Raw genomic sequence first — 25,467 nt, 5'->3', positions numbered from 1 at the left:
ACGGCACTGGAATCTGTGTTTGTTTTAAGCCTACATTGTTTAAAAGCAGCAGGGGGCCGAAATGATGATGGCGTCATACTGGCTGAAGGGCGGAACCTGAAGTGAACTCTCAGGCCAAATTCTAATCTCAGATTTCAGTTTCTGTATTCTTCATTAAGACAAACCCGTGGACATCGATGGGACTCCAGCATGAGGACAGCTATGCAAGCACAGCATTAGAATCAAAATCTGCTATATGGGAGCCACACATGGAAATGCTATCCACAATTTCTCTCACCAGACGTCAAACATCTTGAGAGATCAAGTAAAGGAAAGCAACATTCATAAAATCAAAACCACAAATAATTAAATATTTAGTTTTCTAATCAAGTCAAGTTGTGTGTAAGCCCTTAAACAGTATTTACAAGCATTTGATTTTTCTCCATTGACTATATGAGTACTCATAGGCTCACAGATCAGAACCTCATTTGATTTGTTTTAAAACAAGCTCACTTGCCATGTCAGGTGTTTGGCTTTTTTTTTTTTTTTTTTTTTTTTTTTTTTCCTTATTTCTCGCTGTTCCTTTAGAATCTTGTAAACTAGGTCAATTTATTGAAATGTCAACTTTTATAAATATTCCTATCCAGCCAAGCCTCTAACTTAACACATGCTGTAATTACAGCACAGCCATTTATGGAAAGTAGCTGAAAGCGGGGTAGCCCTTCTTACTCACATTGAGAAATACCCTACTCCTTGAGTCAACATTTTTATTCCAGTTAATTGACTTTTGGAATTCACTCTGGAAAATGTATTAGCAGTTGCAAGATCTCTCCCAAATCTTACTGCTTTTTCAATTAAGTCTCAATCTTTCAAAAGGGCATTAAATATCTCCGTGATTTAACATTTTTTGTTGTGTTATTGAAACTTTTGCTTTGCCAAAATGAGGGTGGTCACCTATATGGGCAGAGTTATATGGAAACAGAAGTAAATAAATACACCCATATTTTTTTACACAGATATATTAAAATAAAGAACCACCCCTAGAAGAAGGCCTCACCAACACCTTCCTAAGATTAGAGAGAACTTTAAATTAATCTCATCCTCATTATTTGATATTTTGCCAAAATGAAAAAGAATAATCAATATCCTTTTATTTGGCAGGAGCTGCAGGCTCTTGGAAAAATCTTAAAATAAAACAGCAAGCAAAACATCAACAGAGAAATGTGATCCCAGACAGCAGTCAGAAACAAGAAGCAGAAGTAGACATTACATGAGGAAAAAAGAAAACAAAAAACAAAAGAAAAAAAGTGTATATATTAGCAAGTTTAAGCAACATTTGAGTCCTTTCTACTGTACCAGCATAGCTATTTGATATGTGCAGTTTCGGTGTGGAACAATTTGCCCAGCGTAGGAAAGTACTGAACTCTGTGCCTATCCTGGAACATGAGATTTGTTTTAAAGATACCCTGGCTTAGTCCAGATAAAAATCAACTAGCATTTCATTTGAGTGAGTCTGCAATAGAATACTTTGCCCTGTTCGACTCTCTCGTACCAGGACCATAGATCATTTACTATCTCCCTTTCTCACCCTCCCCATCTCTGTAAATATTTGTGCTTGGAAAGACACATTCAAAGTGATTTTCTTACACAGCAATGCACAAAATTCCCAGTTGTCTATGGGCAATGACATCGTTTTCAGAATACAGTAAACTTCCTTTTATTCATGTCATCATTATTGACACTTTGAAACTGAAAAAGGAGGAAAATAAATCAGCTACTGATATGAAATATCCATGGCATAGCTCTAGGCAAACAGATGTTTTTTATTTAAAATTAGGGGCTTGCCTGAGACATGAGTGGTTTTGAAGTCAAACCAAGCTACTAAACCAAATCTTTTTTCTTCTTGCCAGCAGACTCCCACAACTAACTATATATAGAAGCTAGTAATTGGCCTGTATTTTGGCTTGTAATGGAAATCCAGGTAACACAAGTACTCTGTACTCTCCAATGATTAAGATTTATTCACTCTCTGTCTTGCCAAATATGAATATAATTTGAATCAAACAGGTTAAAATGAAACCTTATTGTAAAGTATTTGTGGCAGTCTCCAAAAAAGGCAGGGGGCAGAGAGCAGTATGTCCAGAATTCATGTTATTCATTACGTACAATAAAAATATGAATATTTCAAATACAGCAGCTGCAATTAGTGACCTAAAGAGTAGCAATATTTTGTACTGTACAAGTCCATTTTTTTTTTTCAAAGAGAATATCTTTTTTTTTTTTTTTTTTTTTTTTTTTTTCCCCCCATTTGGAAGTGAATGTGCTGGACATTGCAATCCATGTTTGAAGAAGTGAAAGGATTTTTCGCTTCAAAGCATGAAGTATAACAAGGACAAAGCACATGAATGTTCTATGCCACACTGGGAAACACATGACATATGGATAGACAGACAGTTGGATATAGATAACTATGCATCTTTGGTGGAATTTGAAACAGGCTTTCTCATTGGCCTTTGCACAAGCTGATCTGAGGGAGCAGACCAAATGTTTTTCAGAATTTGGACTCCTCAGGGGATAAGAATGATTTTCTTAACAGACCAGTAGGGCTAAGTATAAAATCTAGAGAATGTCAATCAGAGGAATGGTTTGCAATCTTGCTATAATTATTAGGATGCTTTGCAGAAGTTTTTCTGATTACTGATTCACATCACAAATTTGTATAGAATATATTTCCTTTTAGAATATATTTCATTTTAAATAGCTGGTCAGGTACTATAGAAATGTACAGGAGAGCACGGTACTCCAACCAGAGATGTTAATTGCCAAAACGTATGTAGCTTTTTCTAAAGAGACCCCTATCTTTATTTCTAAAGTGTCACAAGCCACAGCTTGATAAAAAGGACAGTGAACAGGGAAGTATCTTGTGTGAAATGGAAAACCAGCAGATATGGAGCCTTTATATTTGATCAACTGTTCACAATCAAATATTACATAGAAGTAATATAGCGTAGACTACCATACTAAGTGTGCAGAATTGGCTGTAAATCAGGAATCATTGAAGCACTTATTGCTGCTTTTGCTGAATACTGAAATATTGAGAAAGTTATAAAAATATTAATGCAGATCAACTGACAGGCAGAGTGCAGAAAAGATTCAAAAACATTTGACAAATGGCTCTACAATTTTATCACAGTGACTTTATTTTATTCTACACGTATTACAATCATATGGTGGAGCCCATGAAGCACTTTGGGATCTATTTAAACATGGGAAAACTACAGCAAAACAGGCTTGTAGCGTCCTTATCATATTATTTTTTTGGATCAGTTTTTATTTATAAGTTTCTTTATTTTCTTTGTCTTTTTTTTTTTTCCTGACTTTCCTTTTTTATTTTTATTTTTTTGGCTAATTTTTGAGAGGGGAGAGGTTCTCTGAGCACAAGGAACAGCTGGAAAGACAGATGTCATCTATGTTACCATTTTTTTTTTTTTTTTTTTTTTTTTTTTTTTTTGCTGAATGAAAATAAAACAAGATGGTAATTTCCACTGAATAGAAATTTTTAAGTAAATTCCAGCTGTGACCATGTGATCAGCATCTACTGTGTTTGGCACTTCAGCCAAGCACATCTGGCAAAAATATTTCAGAGGTGTGGGGAGAAAGGGGACATTTTGTGTGGAGATTATGTTTTATTTTAGCATGCAAAATAGTTTTTTTTTTTTTTGTAGGATTTTTTAAAAACTTTTGTGGGCAGATGATAGATGGGAAGAATGCTGAAAATAAGTATGAGCGCAGGGTAGGCACAAATAAGATTGAAATGACAGAGTGTCCTGGTTTCATGAAGCAATCATAGAGGTCAAATTATAAGGGACTGATTTATTTTTTTTTGTGAGTTTTAACAGAATGTTACTGTTAAAATAAAACATATATAAAGAAACAGGAATCAGACAACAGAAAATAATCTAATAGTTAGAAAGAAATGCTGTTAAAATGTGTCTCCTAAATAGTAAATACTACTGGTAAATTAAACTTAGCTAAAAATAATTAAGTATATTTGTAACCCATCAATGAAAGACATGGAATTTATAGAATGAGGTCAGTTCTTTGCACATTACTATCTAAGGCTACCTACACCATACACAATTCAATATACAGCCCTTCTTACAACCACACTGAACAAATTGACTCCCCCAACTTGCATCCATGACTGTGCTAACCCAATTGCACATGTATTCATTTTCAGCACACCTATCAGCTACAATTGGCTAGGTGACTGGTCCTCTTGTCCAGTACCTAGCAGCTTTGAAGTCATAATTGTGCCCTGGATAAGCTCTACCATCTCTGCTATGCTTGCAGGACTGATGACTACACATGGATGCAAGTGCTTAACATCAGGCATTTGAATCTAGCCTTGGATTCTTGGTCATCAGAGAACAATTGTTTCAAAGTTCCTCAAACTTTCTTCTTCTATGGAATAAGGATTTCCAAAAGTTTTGGTAGTGAGTGAGAATGTAAAGAACACACATTCTAGTACAAGATAGGGGGGTATGAAATTAAAAAATACATGAATCCAGTATAACTGCTCTATGTTACTGCTCAGCTACTAATTGAAGAACTGAGGTGCTTGGTTCCCACATGTATTGGATTTGTGCAATTCCCTCTTCTTCTTTTTTTTTTTTTTTTTTTTTTTTTCCTCCCCACTATTTGATACATTATAAACCTCTAATAAGACAACTACTTTTAAAGAGGTAAATCTATGACTTAAATCTGGTTACTGGCACATTGTCTTAGAAATGATCACTGCAAAAGAAAACATCTGGAATGGAGGAGTCAGTTGTTCACTACATTAGAACAAAGTTTCAGGCTACTTTGCCACAGTTAATTTTTACATTTGCCTATTATTGCAGAAAAGCATACGATTCTCCAGCTGCTGATAGGCTGGTAAAGCCAACAAAACCTAACTACATTTTAAGCACTGCAATTTAGTGCAATTATTTGGAAATAAACAATCTGCTCTGTCAATTAAACATTATTTAGGTTACATTTTTGATACATCACACAACCAGGCTTCAGGGCTTCCTTTGTGAAAACTGACATTCAGTTGCTACCGTCTGTGTAACAAACAGCAAACAAATGGATCACACAAAGCTAGCCTTAAAAGGATTATAATCTCTCTCCTATCTAGAAGGTACATAGGAGTTATTGTTTGCCTGTGTAACAGCATTCAGTGATAGCAGACAGTTATTGTTCCTTTCATTCTTTACAGGGCCAGGGAGAATCACAGAAGCAGGATTTAAAATATTAGCAGAAGTTCTGTAAGGGAACTTCCCTTGAATTCTGTATGACTCAAACATGCTTTATATTTGAATTTGTTTTGGTAAAATATCAAAAAACATGATGCTGTCAAATGTTATTTTGAATATTATAAAATCATCTGTTTACAGTCACATCATGTTGTTTTGCCTCCAACTATGTAAATTATTAAATTTTCCATAGTTAGCTGCTGGTCAACAAGAAATGTCAAACCCTTCTGTTTTCTTTTTCTCTTTTCATCATTAATTCATGTTTTTATGTTAACAAACATATAAATTGTTTAAAAAATTGTTGTTGTTGTTTCAGAACTCTTGTTTTCAAATTAAAATGTGACATTCTTTATTTGAAACCCTGTAGAAATTACCAAAAATTTGAGCAAAACTTTTTCTGTTTTTTCTTTCTGGTTCCACCTTCTAGAGCTTTGCATGGCATCTCAATATTGAAGTGAAGTTGAGTTTTCAAAGACTGTTAGTCTACAGCATTTTTTAGATGAGTAAAGCTTTCCTTTGAGCTACTTTACCTACCTCTATCCATGCCATGTAATACAGTATCTAGAGTTCCTGTGCTCAGATTTTCCACTGTTAGACCATATTTCAGAGATCAATTCCAATTTCACAAATTACTACTCTTACTCGTCCAAGGCATTGTTTAGGACCCAGCCTATATAAGCCATTTTGTCAGCCTAGGCAATTTGTTTCTCTCAATGGGAACTGCATCTGCTATTTTAATTCATGTCTTACGGAGCCAGAGCTTGTGACTGTTATATGCAAGGCTAGGAAACAGTTCATAGAAGTACCACCTCTTCTAACCAAAGGGTACAGTGAGGCTGGATAAGCACTGTAGTAAACAGAATGACCAAAAAGCCAATCATGTACTTTTTATGAAACTTACAGGTCATGACAGTATCAATTACCTCAAAATCCTGTAAAATAGAATCACAGTCAGGAGTCTTGTCTGGGGCCTGACAGTAATTTAGTGTGTACTGGAGTACAGGTGGCAAATTATACTTTCTGAATGCAAACAGTAGCCGTATTCTAAGATGTTAACACTTGTCAGAAATGATGTGGTTTTATCAAAGAGAACTGAGGCAAGCAGAACTAAAGGAGTTCAGATAGAACCTGCCCTGAGGAACAGATAACCAAGACTTGCAATTTCAAAAAAAAAACCTACCTTTCCAATATAGACATAACCATCAATCCACAAATAACACTATTAGCATTTATGCAAAAGATAAGCTGCATCTGCACATACATTTAGCCAGTAAGGTTTATACCTTGTTAGAACCTACAATTCTAGTGCAGATCAGCACACAATGACATCTGAGGTGTAACTTGCTGTGATCCAGCAAGTCCCTTCCAGATATACAAGTACACTCTAGGTTTGTGTCCATGACCAGCACTCCTGCCTCTGACCACATTACCACCTTGCAATTCTTTGCAGAAGCACTTTTGTATAGATGTTCCCATGGCTGGAATGCTTGGTTTTCTAGCAGGCTTTTTTTTTTTTTTTTTTTTTTTTGTGTGTGTGTGTGTGTGTGTGTGTCTGTGTGTGTCTGTGTGTGTCTGTGTGTGTTTTGTTTTTCCGCTGCCCTCTAGAGCTTTGCATGGTATCTCAATACGGTGTGTCAATTTTTTCTCTCTTGTTTTTTATTCATTCCAGATTGCACTGAGACACAGGTGTGAAATGCAATCAGCAGATTCTGTTCTTAAGATATTAGTAGAAAAACTTTGGAAAACTTCACATCTTAAGACAGTCCGTGAGAGAGGAATAAAGCATTTGGCTCCTCCTCTGAAATACAAGTTTTGGGATGGAAAGTTAAGGAGCTCTCTACAAGTCTGTATAATATTTATGCAATACAGTCAATTATACCAGATATATATTGCAGAAACATTCAACTAACCCTCCCAAATGCTCAGCCTGGCTCTATATTCTGCGGTATAATCCTGTTTGCTAAGGACTAGGCCCACTTAGAGAGGGGTGGGCAGCCTAAAAATGAATAGATGTTCTGTTTTCAGCAATCGCACCACACTCGTGCTAAAGGGTAATGCTCTGCAGTGCATCCCACTTGCTAGAGAAAAGGCAGCCTTCTATACAAAAAACCTCTTTGCAAGTACCTGAAGATACTTGAAGAATGACATTTGTTAACATTTAGGTCTTGAATGAGTCCTAAACTCTGATGAAGCAAATGCCTTTAACATTGCCATCAAACTCCATATACTATTGAGTATGTCAAAATACTCAAGTCCTGTTGCCAAAGCATCAACCTGGTTTTGTCTCAGCTAATAGCACTCCTAGATTAAACTAATTAATAATCGCTTTTCCACCTATGAGAGTTAACATAAGTTAACATAAAGAGAATGTTTTTAAACTGATTTCTTTGGTTCTTCCTCTGTTATTTATCATGAATTGCCACCAATGAAGGTAGTACCTACATCCAAGGAAACATAATGCCAGAACTTACACTCTCAATAAGTAGAACTTCAATACTGGCAGCAATGGCAGCCATCTGTGATAGCTCAGCATTGCTAGTGATGTAACTACAGCACTTCTATCTATATTCAGCACAACGAGCTCACTTCACATGAACAGTGTCAATTATAAGCCAATTTCCACTCTGCCTCTGATATGCCTTATATGTAGTATGGAGGAGAGTGGTGCAACTCATATTTTTACCTGTTCAGTTTCTTGTCCTGACCAAAACATTAGCCAGATGCCAAGCATGGGAAGAGACAGAGGGGACCCAAGGCCTTGATTCCTTCAGCAGCAGCCAGCTAATCTGGACTAGGGGACTCTGAAGGGTGTTAGACTGCTTTAAACCCAGAATCCTAGAATCATTAACATTGGAAAAGACCTCCAAGGTCATCTAGTCCAATTGTCCCCCTACCACCAATATTACCCAGTAAACCATGTCCCTAAGTACCACATCCAACCTTTCCTTAAACACCCCCACGGACAGTGACTCCACCGCCTCCCTAGGCATTTTACTGCCTGACCACTCTTTCTGAGAAGAAATTTCTCCTAATTTCCAATCTGAATTTCCAACATGCAGTCACACACAACGACCTCTGTGGAATTGCAATTCCACCAACTACCAATCAAATACGAAATACCAGTCTGTGTGCTTACAGTAAAATCTTCATGAAAATGGGACAGGTGAGGTTCCTGTACCTCATATTTATGGCACACTCTGTATCAAAAATGTTTTGCTGAAAACAGGGCCAAGAATTGGATGCAAGAAAATAAAACTGATGTTACTAACAGGAAACTGCAAAAACATCACAAACAGAATATTTATGAAGAGACTGCGCAGAAACAGCCATGGAATGTACTTGATACTTACCAAGACAGTGGCAAAAAATCAAAATTATAATGCATTTCTCAATTACTTTTCCCCCTTTTCCCTCTGTCATTGAGTAGCATATAGCTGTTAGGATATTGCTTTACAGTTAAGGAATTTAAACTCAGGAAACTCTCACAAAGTCAGCTCATTTCAATATCTCCAGCAATGCTGATGCAACAAGAACATTGCTAACATGTGTGGGAAAGGGTCACAATCACCATGTCAGCTAATGCCTCCAGAACCAATTGTAGAAGTAACACTTACAATCCCTGCATCCATGCATATCTGTGCAAAGAGCTACAGTATAGTCCTCCTTATAAAAGTCTGCAATTAAAAAAAAAGCAACAAATCTTTCTAGATTGCAATATTCCAACTTCTATACTGGTTGTTATTACTTTTAAGGGACTTGATCAGGACATGATAGATCATGACACAAGGACATTACAGAAATAAAAATATATTCCTGACCAGATGAGTTTTAAGATTAGAGCTAGCTAACATGTTTCAAGAATTCATACACCAAGGAATTCTTTTTCATGAAAAACTTTCATGATTGTACTCTCCAGGGAGTTTATTTTTATTTCTATTTTTATTTTTATTTTTATTTTTTTTTACTCCAAGCAAGATTTTTCTCTTGGGTAGTTCACAGTCAGACTTCCATTTCTGTGCTTGGACTTCTCAGTAAACTCACAGCCATCACAGTGTTTCAAACATCTCCTGCAAGTCATCCTGATTCACAGCACAGAAAAATGTATGGGAGAGTTTAGAGGGACCCTGGAATATGTTAAATGCTGCAACACAAAAGTCTTACATGGCGGCAGTCTCAGTCTAGAACCCAGGATAAAGAAGGTCAACACCACATGCATAAATTTGCCATCTAGTGGGAACAGCAAAATTGAGGACTAACTCTACCCATACTGTTTCACATTTCTAGCAGTAATTCTTGTATTAACTTTGCTGTGGCCCAAAGAGTTGGGATCGGTATAGCAGCAACATGCCAGAAAAGTTGATCAGACTCCAGGAAAATTTTAATCCAGGAAACTGAAATAAAGAATTGTTTCCTTCGGGAAGAAAAGTAAATTTAAAGGCCAGGCTGGTCCTAGTAGGTACCTGTTCATAGCTGCATAAGAGACTGGCTGTGCCATCTGCCCTATCTTGTTTATGTGGCTGACCATAGGAGCACAAAGGTGCTATACTGTTTTCTACTTTGTTCACAGATACCCCCACTGGGCCCAGCACTCAAGAGAGATCACATAGTAGTTCATCATCCCTAGCAGGAGAAGTTCCATACACTGATTTTATTTCAAGCACACGAGAAAACATACGGAAACAATATAATGAAAAATATTAAAAGAAAAAATAATAAAAAATAAAATACTTCAAGCACAAAATGACTCTACTAACTATGTTCGAATCATACCAAACACTGGCATTGTGCCTCCTTGGGGGAGGCAGTTTGCCAGAAGGTTGCCACAGGCAGCTAGTAATTGCCTACACACAATGGGCAAAAGAGATCAAGCTTAAATATTTGAAGGTTTGTTTTAAAATATTTTCACCATATTTAAAAAATAAAGCAGTATTTTATTCTTCATATTGAAGCCATTAAGCCAATTTATTCAACACTAAAACACTCCTCATTTCCACAAGTCACCCTGTAACCGCTTCCCTTCCCAGGTGTCCTGACATAGTGTGTGCGCATACTCATGCAAGACTGCTAAGTCTGGGGAATTCCTCGAAGACACTCAAGTCCCATGCCACGTTTTTGGAAAGATTAACCTTGGACTCAAGGACTTGAATAGGTTGGAGGTTTCTACAAATTGCTTTCAAATCCAGTTCTTGGACTGGATGATAACTGATATTACTGGGGAGAGCTGTGGAAAAGCCTCTCTTACATATTCTAATCTATTTCACCATTGTTGTTTCCTGTTTCATGCTGAAGCCAAAGGGTTAAGGGATGTGACAGTTTTAGTGAGGTAAAGATATAGAAAGGCTTCCTTTCTTAAGGCAGGCAGGCTGAGGTTATGTTTTCCTAGCATTACCATGAATGATTTGGTTGTAGTGAAAGGCTTGATTTGTTCTTTGCTATCAGTAATTGATAAAGTCACAGAAAATGTAATACAAGGCAGAGATTTGGGAAATTTTGTTTTAAGACTGTGACTGAAAAGTCTTCTGTCTAGCAGTACATGTTCCCTCTGGATTGACTAACCTTTACAATTTTTCCACAAACTGATTCTGCTGAATAGAAATTGATTAATGAGCTCAGACACAGAATTGTCACTAGAAAATAGCCATTGAGATTCTGGTCAGCAATCACTAGCCCCAGGGTCAAGGAAGACCACAGACCAGCTTAGCTGGAAAAAGAGCAGTTTTCATTTTTCTTCTCGCTAACTTAATTTCAACTGTGCCTGGTGGCATTGGTGCTGCCGGGAGTCTGTCATTGGCCTTTTTGATAAACCCATGTTCTGAGGGCTTCTTTGCTAAGCTATAAAAATGCCTTCAAGGCTATAATTTCATTGGCCTTAATCCCCTCTGCCTTCAAGGCTTGTAAAGTTATTTACACCTGTGCAAAATAAGAGAGAAGTTGGAATTACACACTGCCTATCATTCCAGACCTTAGTGGCATCATCTGTGACATTGCCTCTACAGATTCCAACCGTTAGCGCTGCCACGTTCTTTGGAATATGCATGCTGTAGTAACATGAAGCTGACTTAAGAGGCGATTCACTTCACTTTCATTTCAGTCTACTTCATACCACTGTTTTAAGCCCTTCATACATATATGAATTCAAAGAGCTTCCTAGACAATGTTCAGCCCTCTCCTCCAGAAGTTTGCATCTGCTGGCCTGAGAGAGCAGTTTTGCAGTCAGATGAATCCTTCAGGGTGTTTGAGAATCTGTCGTGTTCAACAGATATGAAAGGACAAAGAAGTGGGAAATCAGTTCTCCTCCTGTTGTGGCCCCTTATTTGGTGCTGTGCAAAACGAAGAATATGAGAAAAATAGGAAAAGGAAAGGAAAGCCAAGCCGTAGTAAGGGTACACTGTCAACACGTAGGTGACTAGCGTGCAGAAGGACTGTAGAGGTATTAGTCTTGAAAACTGAAATCTTCTCTTTACCTAGACACATTCACAAGTTTTAGTCATCGTGAAGGGGAGGCTGGGGGGAAGATATTATTATTATTATATCAACAAATACCTCCATGACAGACTACAACAAGGGTACTTCCCTCCTCAGTTCTGCTAGGAAGGCCAGTATTCACCCATGAGATAGCTGTAGCCATCCTATCAAAACTGACACCACTATCTTTACCAGGAGAGTTTGAATCACCATTCCTTGAACTGTGACATTCTCACTTGAACAGAACATCGAAGAAGAATTTGAAATTCCAACATGAAACACTTTGCTTTGTCCCATTTACCAGAGATTTGCTTATTGACTTTGAAAAATGTCCTCATAGATTAAAATACTCTATTTCTACCCTCATCTTGCCAATTTCATTTCAGGAAAAGAAATAATGAAATGTCTTCCCACTCTTGGTTATTATTAGGAATTTATAGGAGGGGGTGTGCAGAGGATGACGACACTACTGGGTAATAATTGGCATGTCATTTCCTTTGTTCATCCAATTATATTACATTTAAAGGTCGTCATTATTATGGTTTTAATCATTATGCCTCAAATTAGTAGATGCATTTTTTAATATATAAATCAAACATTTAACTATGGAAAAATATAATCTACGCATACAATACAGAAAACTTATGTTTTAAAATTGTTTAATTTAAAGATAGACATTAGAGTTCATTAGAATTATAAAAATAGGTCAATGGCAGTATTATTACCTACTAGTAGTAACTAAAAATATTGGAAACTATGTAAAAGTTGAATCACATCACCATCATATTTTATAACATATGCTGAATTTGTAGAAAGACAGAAATTTGGGAATTATTAAAGAAATTTCATATTTTATCAACTCAAATTATTATTATTATTGTGGTATTTATTCTACCACTAAGGAGATGCTTTATCTGTGGAGTTAGCTTTTTTTTCTCCTGTGATATTCTAATACGTTCAGTTTCAATTCTTTTTCCATCCTTTAAAAACAATACATTTATTAATTATTCAACAGCTCTACAGTTTTAAACATCAAAAAGATCAGCCCCATCTTGTTTGTTTGTTTGTTTTATTCTGACATTATATTCTAATTCTCCATTTCCTTGATGATTTCTTTGTTCCCATTATGTGTTTCATGAGCAGATGTAGTCTTCATAGCTTATTTAAACAGAAATAATACAACTTGAAACTTATTTCACTGATGTGAACATTGTTAATTCCTGAGGTGTATTTCCCTCATTGAACTAGGGAGATGATGGTCTTATATTTCAAAGTTAGAAGGCTCCTGGCATTCACATTTATGTAAACTACAACAAGGCATTCAACCGCACATTTCCCACTTGCAAGATGGGTATCAGGAATTTCTTAGGGATACTGTGATAAAAAATATTTGCTTTTGGATCTAGTATGGTGCAGAGATCCTGTGCTAAGATTGGTGACATTAGTCCAAAACCTGAAAGCCCTATGTCCATTGGCAGCACTGTACCTGAGCTATTAATTTGTACTTTTTAGCGAGAGTAAGTCAGTTCACTAAGAGCTGCATATGTACACAGTAGTCCTGGAGGTAGTGGGGGAGATCTCTTTGCCAAGCTTCACTTGGGCCTTTTGTGCCCATGGCATCCCTAAGAAACAAAACCAAACAAACAGACAAAAACCCCAAAGGCTAAGTTTCTGTATCTGCTCTCTCTTTTTGAGAATGTTAACCTTACTATTCCTCAGCCATGTACACCTCTTCTTACTGCACTGCAAAACAGGTTGACTTTAAAAGATAGCAAGAAGTCATGCCAAAAAGCTCATGTGGAATTAATTGTATTCAACACATACTTGTGTATTTTTGTGGCTTTTTCTAGCTAGCCACAAAAATAAAAGCTGCCAGTTAACTAGAATTGTTTGTTACATTAAAAAGCCAAACACTTCAGACACAAAATTGATACATATTAATGAAGTATGCATACAAATGCAGAATCCATTCCAATGCACACCCTAGATTTGCTTTCTCCAATGCTCTCATTGTCACAATAATTGATATACAATAAACTATAACAACACCTTGCATCTGAGAGAAGTGGTAAACAGGCACACGGGTTTTGCTGCCTGGAAGTAGAGTATTTCTTGTTATAATGATAGCCAGACAAAAAACATACAGGCCTGAGTAGCTTCTTTGGGATTATTTTCATTAGATGTCATAAGGTCCCTGGGTACTTGTACAATCAGTAACACTTCACAGAGCCTTCACTTCTAACAAATAATTAGCTAAAATTGAACCAGAGATTTCTTACACGCATGTCATAGATTTGATATGAATAATGAGGGAAAAGGTTAACAGCAGGTCATAGGCAGTTCCCTATCTTCCAGCTTATTTATTCAGTGAAATGAGAAATTGATCACATTATTTCGTATAGAAGAAACTGATTCATTACAATCAGCTCTGAATTGGCAGTTTTTGCTTTAGGCAATTTCAGAACATTACTTATGCTTAAACAGTTGCTGGTAAGGTCATTTTACAACTTGTAATCACCTCTCTGACCTCTTCATGACCATATTCTCAAAAGTTGAAGCATATGTGAAAATTGATAAAAGCATATATATGAACAGAAAGCTAACAATTAAACAAGAGGAGCTGAACAAATAAAAGCACACAACTGAAATATGGATGAACACATTTGGGTGCACTAAGAAAATATTGAGAAGACATCATAGCTTGTGCATTAAAAACACATTGTCATCCCTATTCCGACAAGATACCTATTGGAGGGAGAATTATTCTGATACTGCATGCATTATTAACCACTGGAGGGAAGGAAACGCAAAGGTGATGGAAACAACTACAGGTAGGGATCTGAAGCTGGAGGTGATGCTAAGGGGCTAGAGGACAGAAAAGGCTAGTTCTTTCCCCCAGGAGAAATGAGGGTCATTACTCTCTCTTCCACTGGCCCATACATGCTCCATGCCTTGGAGAACATTTTTACCAAACGTTCCTCTTGCTACATTAGTATCACTCCAACCAGAGTGTATTTTCAGTCAGACCCCATTCTTGGGACAGAATGAGGAACTGCAGACCCTGCAAAACCAGAATCAATTAATTCCCAAATACAGAGACGTACTGTGTGAAGTTAGGCTGAAATCTGCAGTGCCTGAGAACCAGTATCACGTGAATGTTGCAGAGTGCATGTACTGCTAGCCGCTAGATTAGATGGAAGATATTCAAGCACAATCTTCTCTTCTAATAAATCAAATGGGCTTGTTTGACTATTTTTGCAAAACCAAGCCCATAATTCAGGTAATGAAGCCCACTGTGCGTTATAAGAACATTAAGAAAATTTTAAGAAGTGGGCTTTGTCATTTGAAAGCAGGGAGACAGAAAAGTGCAGAGCTTTTGGTAGTAAAAGGGTGTAAATTATCATAGCATTAACTGCTTAACAATGACATTCATCAGACCTGTTACTGAAGAGCTGCAAGTACAAAGAAACATTACTTACATATTTCAGTTGGAATAACTTTCTCAATTAGGCCTGTTAGCTGCAGTGTCAAAAAGGCATCATCATCACTGCAAAGCATAAGAAAATGGTATTTTAAAAGTAATTCTGGTCAATAACTGAACTAAGATATGTTCAAGGATAAACTACAATATAAAAACATAAGCTATAAATTTATATATTTTTTAAAGCACCTATGTTCCTTATACTTGGGAGGCTAATGTTCAGATTTACAAAAGGATTTAAGTATCTAACAAAGGATTAAGAGGACTTCTATACCCCACTCCTTCAAACTTCATCCTGACTTCACAGTTGCTTGAAGTCTATAATTGCATATGTGTTCAGTTTACCAAGTGCTTAATTGTCTTTTTTTTTTTTTGCACTTGGGATAACTGGTTTCACACTAGAAGAAGGAAGCAGTTTGAGATTATCTAGCAGCTAAAACAGCCATTTTCTTATGTTCTCTCAGAAGCCAATATTGCCAAGGCACATCAGTCTGATAGGTGCTATCAGAACACATCCAATGCAGTAGAAAGATTCATACAAATCATAGCAGTAAAACGATTCTCAAAATGTGATCAAAGAAGAGGGAGACATCTTTTTTTTTTTTTTTTTTTTTTTTTTTTTTTTTTTTTTTCCCAATGGAATAAGGAATCTAAAGAAGTTTCACAGAATCTAAAGAAGTTTCTTGTTTTCCAAGAGAGTTCATGAATCCACAGGCTGTGAAGACCTAAGAGAGTATGCTGAGCTAGTGGAGAGGGTGAACGCAGGATTCACATAAACAGAGAAAGGATAAGATGACAAAGAGGATTCTCCAGCCCAGTGATTCAACTGCAAAGAAAGTGTTATGGGTTCAGGTCCCTGATCATGCAACTTGTTTGGGATTCAATGATTCAGTTTGTTCCCTGCTGTAGAAACAGTTTTAAGGCACTTCATTCTCTCTGTTTAATTTAGGAGGAAACAAGTTACCTAAATCTGAAGCATACTGGTATTCAACAATTCATCTGGAGATTTTGTTCTAGATCTCTTAATGCTCATTGAATAATAACAATAAAGTTAATAAACAAATGTTCGTGTCCCTTTCCAGAATGTGAGATTCACTGTAGCTCCTTAAAATTGGACACAAAATAACAGGAACAAATTTGGTAAGTTTTGTCAGCATCTTTTTTGGAGGTGGTCTAAATAGTTTTGCAACAGTTCCTACCCTTCTTTAGTTTATGTCACATGAGTTCTCGATGCTTCCAACAGCTTAAGGAAGATGGAGAGCAAATTTAAAGCTAAACAAATAACATGCACTCACGTGCAGTTTTGATATCTGCTTTAAATAAAGGTATTGCTTAGCCATGAAAAATTTATTGGCAACAAAGCCGTAGAAATGTAGGTTAATTGTAAAACAGCCCTAAAAATTGCATTTGTGTGGTTTAAAACATTCCTGTAATAATCACATCATTAATCAATTACTGATATATGTACAGGTGGATTTTACAGTATGCCCGCAAGAAACTGGACAGACACCTGCATCTTCCTTATCTTCAGGATGCTTAATTTACTCAAATTTGTGCAATATGTGTAAGGAATAAGAACTATGTGGTTAAAAAAGGAACAGTAAACATCTAGTTGAAAAAGTAGCTAAGAATGTTTATAGAAATGTGTGTAAATGTTTTCACTAGCAAACAATACTCCAAGCATTTTTGTTGTGAATGCCTGTGTATTTTATCTGACTCTCATGACATATCATTGGCCTCTCCAGTCAGTTTACCTGAAGTATGCGAGTAGAACATTAACAGCAGCAAAAATGTATCAGGTCCATATTTCATGTACTTTCCAACATATATAATGCTTTCTCTTTTTCTCAAAGCTATTCCATTTTTTACCAAGAAGCAAGACAAGTTTAGTCAAAGGAGAACTTTCCACTTCCTCTAAAATTGTCATCCCTATACTATCTCATTTAAGACACTTTTGGCTTAGCTTCTTCCCCCTATTCAGTTTTGGTCATATTGCTAGGCTGCTGCTTACATTCACTCACACAACACTCCGGTAGATTTAAACCCTCTTTTGTGTAAGTGCAGCAGCATTGGCTCTGGCCAAAGCTTCTCTTGTAGCAGGCTTTCCATCTCTTCACAGGCAGGATGGGGTAGCCCAGATACAACAGATACATGACCATGGAACAGATTCCTCTTTTTCTGTCCACCCCTTTCCCAGAGTTTCAAATTTGTCAGCACTCTCGATTTACAATTTATATCTGCTAGGACATACAGTATTTGAAACAACAAGGCATTTTCCAATGTTTCTAAAAGCCACACTTTTTCTTTTTTTTTTTTTTTTTTTTTTTTTTTCCCTCCAAAAATCTAGCTAGCACAAAAAGTATGTGGAGCTAATAAACAAAATAGCACATACATATGCAGTCCCTTGCCAGCCAGAGTATGTCATAATCACTCTTTCATCTGTGCCATCAGCTGTAACAGAAGACCAGATAAAGATGAGGGAAGACATTCCTGCTGGAAAAATGTGCTCTGTTTCTTTTATAACTCATTACATTTCTGTAAATCCTTTCAATCCTGCTCCTATTTAGACTGGAAAGATCTGCCAGGCATTAAGACCTGAGCTCTTTGTTTTCCTCTTGGAAATTTTCTATTTTGTAAAGTCAGTTTACATACTGTGGAGTTGAATAAACATTTTGTTTTGTTTTATTTTAAGAGGATGTGTCCATACCATTGTTCTGAGGTGTTCCTGTATGAATGAGCGCTCTCAAAATTCAGTAACAATATTTATTATTTGGTACAAGAACAGCTCTGAGAAACATCACGGACATATACAGCGCATTCACCACCGGGACAAACTCCTAATCTCTGTGAACTATGGGATCTCAACCAGAATTCAGAAAGTGTCTGCAGACCAAATCTCCAGATTGTCAGAAATGCACATAATTAGTAGCTAACTTTGGCTTACAAAAGTCCTTCTCTGATCAAATTACAGTGTGTTGCCTCAAAGCTCCATGGCACCATTCAGAATTATTTAATCATTTCAGATCTTTTATTGGTACAGTTTTGTCTGACACTCAGGAAACATTTTTCAGGAAAAAAATAAAACAGTTCCTGTCACAGGCAGTTTACTAACCTTGCCCTTATATCTGTAAGTTGCAGTGCTGGATAGAAATATTTCAGTTGTGTGGACTTTTTCTTGCAAAATCAAAGTTCAGTTCCACAAAAGCCTAAATAATGAATAACTTTGCAAATGTTATTCATTCAAATGTTAAGAACTGAGCACCTTCTACAAAGACAACATAAAGATCGGGAAATAGCCATATGAAAAAGAAACTGTTTTTCTCCTTTGGAACCACTATGTGTAATCAGTAGAGTTGCCTTGGGCCCTAAGCTGAATCAACTGTTCAATTGTAACCAAATATGAATGTCAACAAATCAACAGCTATAGTACAGTTTCTCTGACAAAACTAGAATCTGCCTAAGTTTTCAACAAAATATATATTCACAAAAGCTGTACAAGTTTGTAGACTAAGTGTTCCACCTTCTATTTATTGCTTCCAGGGTGGGCTTTCTCATCACAGAGATAAAGCGATGAAAGAGAAAACTGAGCATTTGACCTAATACTTAAATCTAAAATTAAGTGATGCTGTAGAAACTTATTTTGTGGAAGTATTTTAAAGGATTTTTGTTCTAACACAGAGCACAATATCAATGTGATTTTTTCAGGCTAACTGTAGACAGACCTATCCCAGAACAGTTGTACAAATTACAGCTACAGAGGTCTAAAAAATAGTAAACGTCCCATTTCTGTAGCAATTGTATCATATCCTTTCTTCATTCAAAGGTTCCTAAATCCCTATAATAAATTGAAGATATTTCATTTTAGAGACTAGCAGATTCCATAATGAGTTAAGCCTCTTTACAGTTTATTTTAATAAAGCACAGCTTTCTAAATATACAGAGGCAATAAAACATGCAGGTTGCAGCAATAATATGTTTAGTAGCCTTGCTTGATAAAATGGAAATGTTTGCATGTTTCAAATTACGAGCAATTTAAAGTAGGAAGTAAGCAAACTAGCTCTTGTGTTATGAAGCTTGACATTGTTAAGCCTTAAGAGAACACATACTTCAAAGTCATACAGACTGAAATATGCCCTGTAAGATTGGCAAGAGGAGCAAAGCCATAATGATGTACTGCACAACAAAAATCACCACAGACTTCCATTTCAGTGCAATGTTGCCTAGTTTTAAACTTTAAAAAATGTACTAGTGTTGTTATTTTAAAAATTAATTCATCATTTTCTTACGAAAAGATCAACACATAGGAAAAGCAGAAGAATGCCTTCCTTTGGATATCAACCAATAAAAATAATCACTGTAAGTTATAAATAGTAAGAATTGTACCAGTATTTTAGCTGAATTTACAGAGTCAGAAATATCACTTGATAATGAATCTATTAATAATATTAGGGCAAATTACTATAATTTTCCCCTGCACCAACATAAGTGTGGAGACTCTCTTTCCTATATGAATTTGTAGTTATTCTGCAAACGTTTACGCCTGTATAATTTCTCCCCATGAATACCAGAATTAAAGTAAATACTACCTACTTACAAACCTAAATGTAATAATTCCTAATTCTTTGTTGAACTGTAGTTAAAATTCAATTAAATTACTGTATATGTGAAATAACAAAATTGTAAGAATTGACTAGAAACACAAACAGAAATAATAAAAAAAAATCTCAACCTAAGCAGCCTCTGACTCATCTATCAAATCAGCCTGAAATGTGATGACTTTTCAAACCTTTAACTACTTTATTTCAGAATACAACTGATTCAGAGATGTAGCCACATGGCTTTGCATAGATTTATTCTCAAAGAAGGCAGCAGTGTGAAATACATGTATAAGTCCACAACCAATTAGTTACATACATAAATGTTTACAAAAAGAAAACTCATTAATCAGTTCAGCTAACAAACTGATAGCTAATAAGATACGTATAGAAAAAACAAACATGTAAGCGTATCTAAAGTTTTTCTAAAAATAATTAACTTGTTTTGAGAAACATTTCTAATTTTGTGTCCAAGCAATATTACAATACCACAGTAGTTCCTCTCCTTATATAATGGTTCTAAAAACCTGCATTTCAAAAGTAGTTTGAATTTGTTAACTTAAATATTAAGTCATGTATGCAAAATTATTTACTTTATTGCACATTCACCCAAATCTCTTGAAATTAATTCTGCCCATTTTTGACTGTAAGTGACATTTAGTGAACCTTCCTATTTTTCCTTTGTTCATTTAGCACTCATCTAGATGAAATTCCCTGGCTGATACTAGACATCTTTATTACATAACACTCTGGATATTATATGTAAAACGTTGTTGGGGCCTTATAAAAATAAATATTCTTGACAAAGTTCCACAACAGAATTTAAAATTACTATTCCTATTCAACCTGTTAGCACTAAACTACAGTTAAAAAATTAAAAAATAAAATAAAATAAAATAAAATAATAAAAATAATAAATAATAAATAAATAAAAATAAAAAATAAGGCAGGAAGCTCTCATAATATTTCTTCAAGTATTCTAGAAAAATCTATATATCCTCCAAAGCTCTTTTATTCTTGGTACACACAGTATGCGTATGAGCACAGAGGTATTCCCTTTGGAAATCTTGCTAGCAAACAGCAAGAGTTGAGAGACCTTACATATCTGTTTCTGAGATCGCTAGGCGATACAAGGAAAACACTGTAAGCTATCTGAATGAGATATTCCAAACTGACTAATGAATTGCAAATCTTAAGTCATGCAGGTGTTTTTGAATATCCTTGTCTGTATGTTCAAACACAACAAATGCCAAACAATTTTAACCACTGTCTTGTAACCACTTGTGCCTATGTAATCTAACTTTGAGATGCTGCCTGAAAGACTGCTAGAGCAATCCTACTCCCAAGAAGAGTAATTTATACATATTAAAATATTTCACATTTTTATATCACATTCTGACACTCTCAGTGAAGTTTTTAAACCTGAAACTCTTTTGTTCTGACACTCTCCAGTCCTTTAACAAAGGACTAGAGCCACTGAGCACAGAGGAACACAGAGATGCTCTTCCCTGTGTCAAAGATATTTGCTTAGCAGCTGTTTTGGCACTTCTGTGCAGAGCATCAAGTGGGATAACCTTCTTTGCTGGGAAGGAGGCCAGACTACCTCTTTTGCTGCTTTGTGCCTTTACAGAAGACAACTGTTATGTGACTCCAAAATTCTATACTACATCCTCATTCATGCTGATGCAGAGAAGTTTCTAGCAGCCTTCATAAAGTTTTATTAGCCAAGTTTAAAAAACAAGGAAACAAAGACTTGCCATGTGAGTTCACACAAATGTGGTTGTGGAAGGAGATGTGTAATACACGATTTCTATCTCCTGCATCTTTGCTTATATGCTAGGAGATTGAACCTTCTCTTCTAAACAATTACAAAGTGATAGCACCAGCAAACCAGTCTTTAACCAAAGCAAAACACTATCTCTTCAAGCATACATGCTGTATGCAGTTTGCCTTTTTTCTAAAAACAAGAAACAACAGTCAATTCAGCAGAAAGATGCTTGTGGATTTCTGCGGGCTCGTGTCATCACAAAAGGAATTGACCAGCTTGATCCAGACTATATGCAGGTGATATGTCCACTCTGCTGATTCTGATTAAATGGACAGCTTCCGTGGCCTATAAAATAAAAACCTGCACCTTTTTGGTTTTTTTTTTTGGAAGCCATGCGCATTGAGAATCAGACTGCTTTGTCAGATAATGCTTTCAGTTGATGCTTTTGAAGACCTGAATGCATGTAGCTCCTGACAATGATTATATGCACGTGTTCCATATAATTCCAAAAGCACACCCATTATGAAAGATTAGTACAGTTGTGCTTATGATGTATTTAGGTCGTCTGTTACTGAATATTTCTACTGTCAGTACAACAAAAGTGTGATGATCACAGTTAAAGCTTAACAAAGAAAATGCTGTCAGGCAATTAGTAAGCTGAAGTCAGCAGTACTAAAGTGAAATATATCATGTTTGGAATAGCAGAGTGGTTTGCTTGTGATAAATGTTGAAACAGGTCCTCATACACAGAACACATCCTAGCCTTGGAAAAAAGTTCAGTGTTTGCGAAAATAAATAAATAAATTGATGCAGCTTAAGCTCATTATTAGATTCCTTACTTTTCTTTCCAGAACAACCTCAGCCACTGGGCTTCCAAGAAGTGAGTACTCATTCATTATAGCACAATTGCCTTTTGTATGAAAAGATAAAAACAGCACACCTTAGGAAAAGGCTGTATAATACAAAGACATGTTGATGAGAAAAGAGAGTCTATGAAAAGAATCATCTCAAAGACCAGAAAGATCTTCAGAAAAACACCTGTGAATCTTATTCTTGAAAGACTAACATTAAAAAAATAATAATTTGGAAAAATACAGTAAAATCAAAACCAGCAAGAGGTCTTTCCAAAGTCTCTAAGCCTTCCCAGTTGATAGCTAAGCAATTACAAAGGATACAAACCAGCATGTTTTTAGAAAGGGAATGACTAAATTCAGGTATAGCCTGAGCAACACAATTTCATCACAAGTTAGTCAATACTGGGTGACTTACAATTGGTCTTAGTTTGTTCTAAAATATTTTACAGACACAATTTTGAATTGTCAGATTTAATCTTAGCATAGTTATCATACTTATGGAAAAAAAAAATCCTCCTATAATATACTATAAGAATAGAGGCCAGCTAATGCCTGAAGTATTTACAAAACCAACGGGATAGATTTGGAACAGGATGCACAAAATGAGAGGAGCAACAGCAAAAATAAGGCAGGCCTAGAACAGAAGGGAAATAAGAAATTAATTTGTAAGAATGAAAGGTGGGAAGAGTGAGAAAAGGAAACTATAACTGGCCTGAAAATCCATGTTTAGGAGAGACTCCTTCCAGCAGACTGTATGGAATGATGCCTTCCTGCAAGCCTGCAGTGAGCAATTAGTGAAAGTGACCAACGAGAAGCAGTAAGTAAATCACATCTGAACTGCAAATCACACAACCACTCCTTTACAATAAGCTGGCAAATGTTCTCTGATAGTCTTTTGGTATTGTTTAGTGGGGTTTGTGTCTGTAATGAAATCCATAGGTTAAATAGCCCTGGCACTTGGCATGTGCTGCAGCTCAACAATGACAAACCCACACGCAGTTGTACGTATCTGGCCCAAAGCTTTTTAAGGTTGTGTTTTCAGGACAAGCAGCCAGTTGATTTTGGTAGTCCACATTTGTTATTTCATAGAAAAGGAATACCACATCTCCACTAACTGTGATGACTTACTGAGACACTGAATTATGTCAGGTACAGGCTGTGTCTGTGACACACTGGCTTACTAACAGATTATTGACTTTCCACATTCTTCACGTAAGAGTAGCAGGTACTATGCAAGCAGGTGGAATCAAGCTGCCTAGGTATTTATGACTTAATTTAACTTTACAGTAAATCTTAGAATTTATGTAATTGCAGATGCACTATAATGAGAGAACATCTATGAACACTTGATACTTAATTGTATTTCACCATTTGTCCTTAATGACCTATATATTCTTCACTATGATGGCCAACAATCTCTCAAAAATTTCTCAAAGTATTTTTTTTTTTTTTCCTGAGGGAACAATCATTCATTTTTCTGTGAAGTTCTACTTTCTTTCTCACTAATTCCACTTAGTTCTAATAAAAAATTTACTCTCCCAAAGGAAAAGAACAAGTAGTTAGATAGCTCTTTGTTTCCTTTGGTTCCTGCAGAGTCACAGACCTGGTATGGCTCTCAATCCCACTGAAGTGAGTGCAAAGACAATGCCCTAAGTACTAGAGCAGGCCGTGTTCCACCTGCACTGCACAGCTGGTGGGCTTCAACAATCACTCCAGGGATTTTTTGCAAACAGAACTTCCATACAGACATGTAAAAAGAGGATGTAAGCCTTCAACTATTTACTGCTTTATTTGCCACCAAGTGAAACAGCTTAGATACCAACTGCCTAAAAGGTAAGTACAAAGTGTAAGTCAGCTGCAAAGGCCTTTTACCACACCATGAAGAGCCATTTTATATGCACTGTAAAATGAGAGGAATTGCTCTCTGAAACAGTTAATACCTTTATGGCAATTATCAGAAGAGATGCAACCAATATCTACCTGTGAAAATCAGATCAAAGCAATGTTCGTGTTCCACCAGGCAGAAAGTGTGTAACATCACCACCTCTTCAGAGTTCTTCACAGAGGAAGAACTCTGAAGATGCTCACGACGTTCCAGCTGCACAGATTTCACTTAGCTGTTTGTATATCCCTCTAAATTCCCCAGTTGATCCAGGTTGCATTTTCTTAACGTTTTCCTTCCCCACTATCCCTCTAACTCTCTCTTACATCCTGTCCTCTCCCAGGCACAGCTGCATAAGCTCCCTCTCACCTCCTATCTCCTTACACAGGACAATTACTTTACATTTCTGTTCAATACATTTTAAGTGTGTTAAATGCCAGTTGAAAAGAAGGAAAAAAATATTTCCCAACTCTCAGATATGCAAAAGCACATCTCAGGAATTCTGTAGGAAGGAGAGATATGATGGGACAGACAGTACAGTCTCATTATGGTGGCTCTACTTCAGCTTTTATTTACTTTCTATGAGGGATAAGGATGGACCAAGTTGTTGGCAGTCTTAATTTTTTTTTTTGTTTTCACAGGACACCAGCCAATGCTGACAATATGCTGTTTTTCAGGATGAACTATTTTGATAGGGCAAAACTACAATGACATCAGGAAAATAGCTACATCAACATTACTAATGATAGCACTGGAAGTGAATAGGATCAATTTAGGTAGGTCACTTTTTTTTTTTCTTCATAAGAGAACAATCAGACCTAATAAATATCTACAAGATGAGAATAAAAACTAATTAGTGCTTGTACTGAAACTATATCAATTCCTTCTGTAGTAAATCTTGACAGTAGAATGATGTGTCAGTAGAAAATCAAGGATGTTTTATTTTGTCTTTCTTTCACTGTTTAGTTATTTTGAGGATACATGCTTTTTTAATCAGTGCTATTTGTTAAAATTGTCATTACATATGAATGGATTATGCCCAGTTCATCCAGACAATATATGCAGTTCAAAAGCTTTACAGTACGAAAGCATCTTTCCTGAATCTACAGATTTCTGGACAGCAGGGGGTCTTCAATGTTTTCT

The 25,467-nt window shown here is 36.2% G+C and overlaps 1 long non-coding RNA gene across 1 annotated transcript; it reads right to left on the bottom strand.

Annotated features, from left to right (window-relative positions):
- Positions 1-8,114: 8,114 nt before the first annotated feature.
- Positions 8,115-24,272, bottom strand: LOC118172641. The gene is made up of 4 exons (XR_004753794.1): positions 24,262-24,272; positions 14,772-14,777; positions 8,751-8,758; positions 8,115-8,261 (listed from the first exon to the last, which is right to left on the bottom strand). It is a non-coding gene; the product is annotated as an uncharacterized LOC118172641 (long non-coding RNA).
- Between the last annotated feature and the right edge of the window lie 1,195 nt (positions 24,273-25,467).

The sequence above is a fragment of the Oxyura jamaicensis genome, chromosome 11, assembly GCF_011077185.1.
Source record: "Oxyura jamaicensis isolate SHBP4307 breed ruddy duck chromosome 11, BPBGC_Ojam_1.0, whole genome shotgun sequence".
NCBI lineage: Eukaryota > Metazoa > Chordata > Aves > Anseriformes > Anatidae > Oxyura > Oxyura jamaicensis.
Note: the sequence above shows the minus strand (reverse complement) of the source record. Positions and strands in the feature narration are given on the sequence as shown.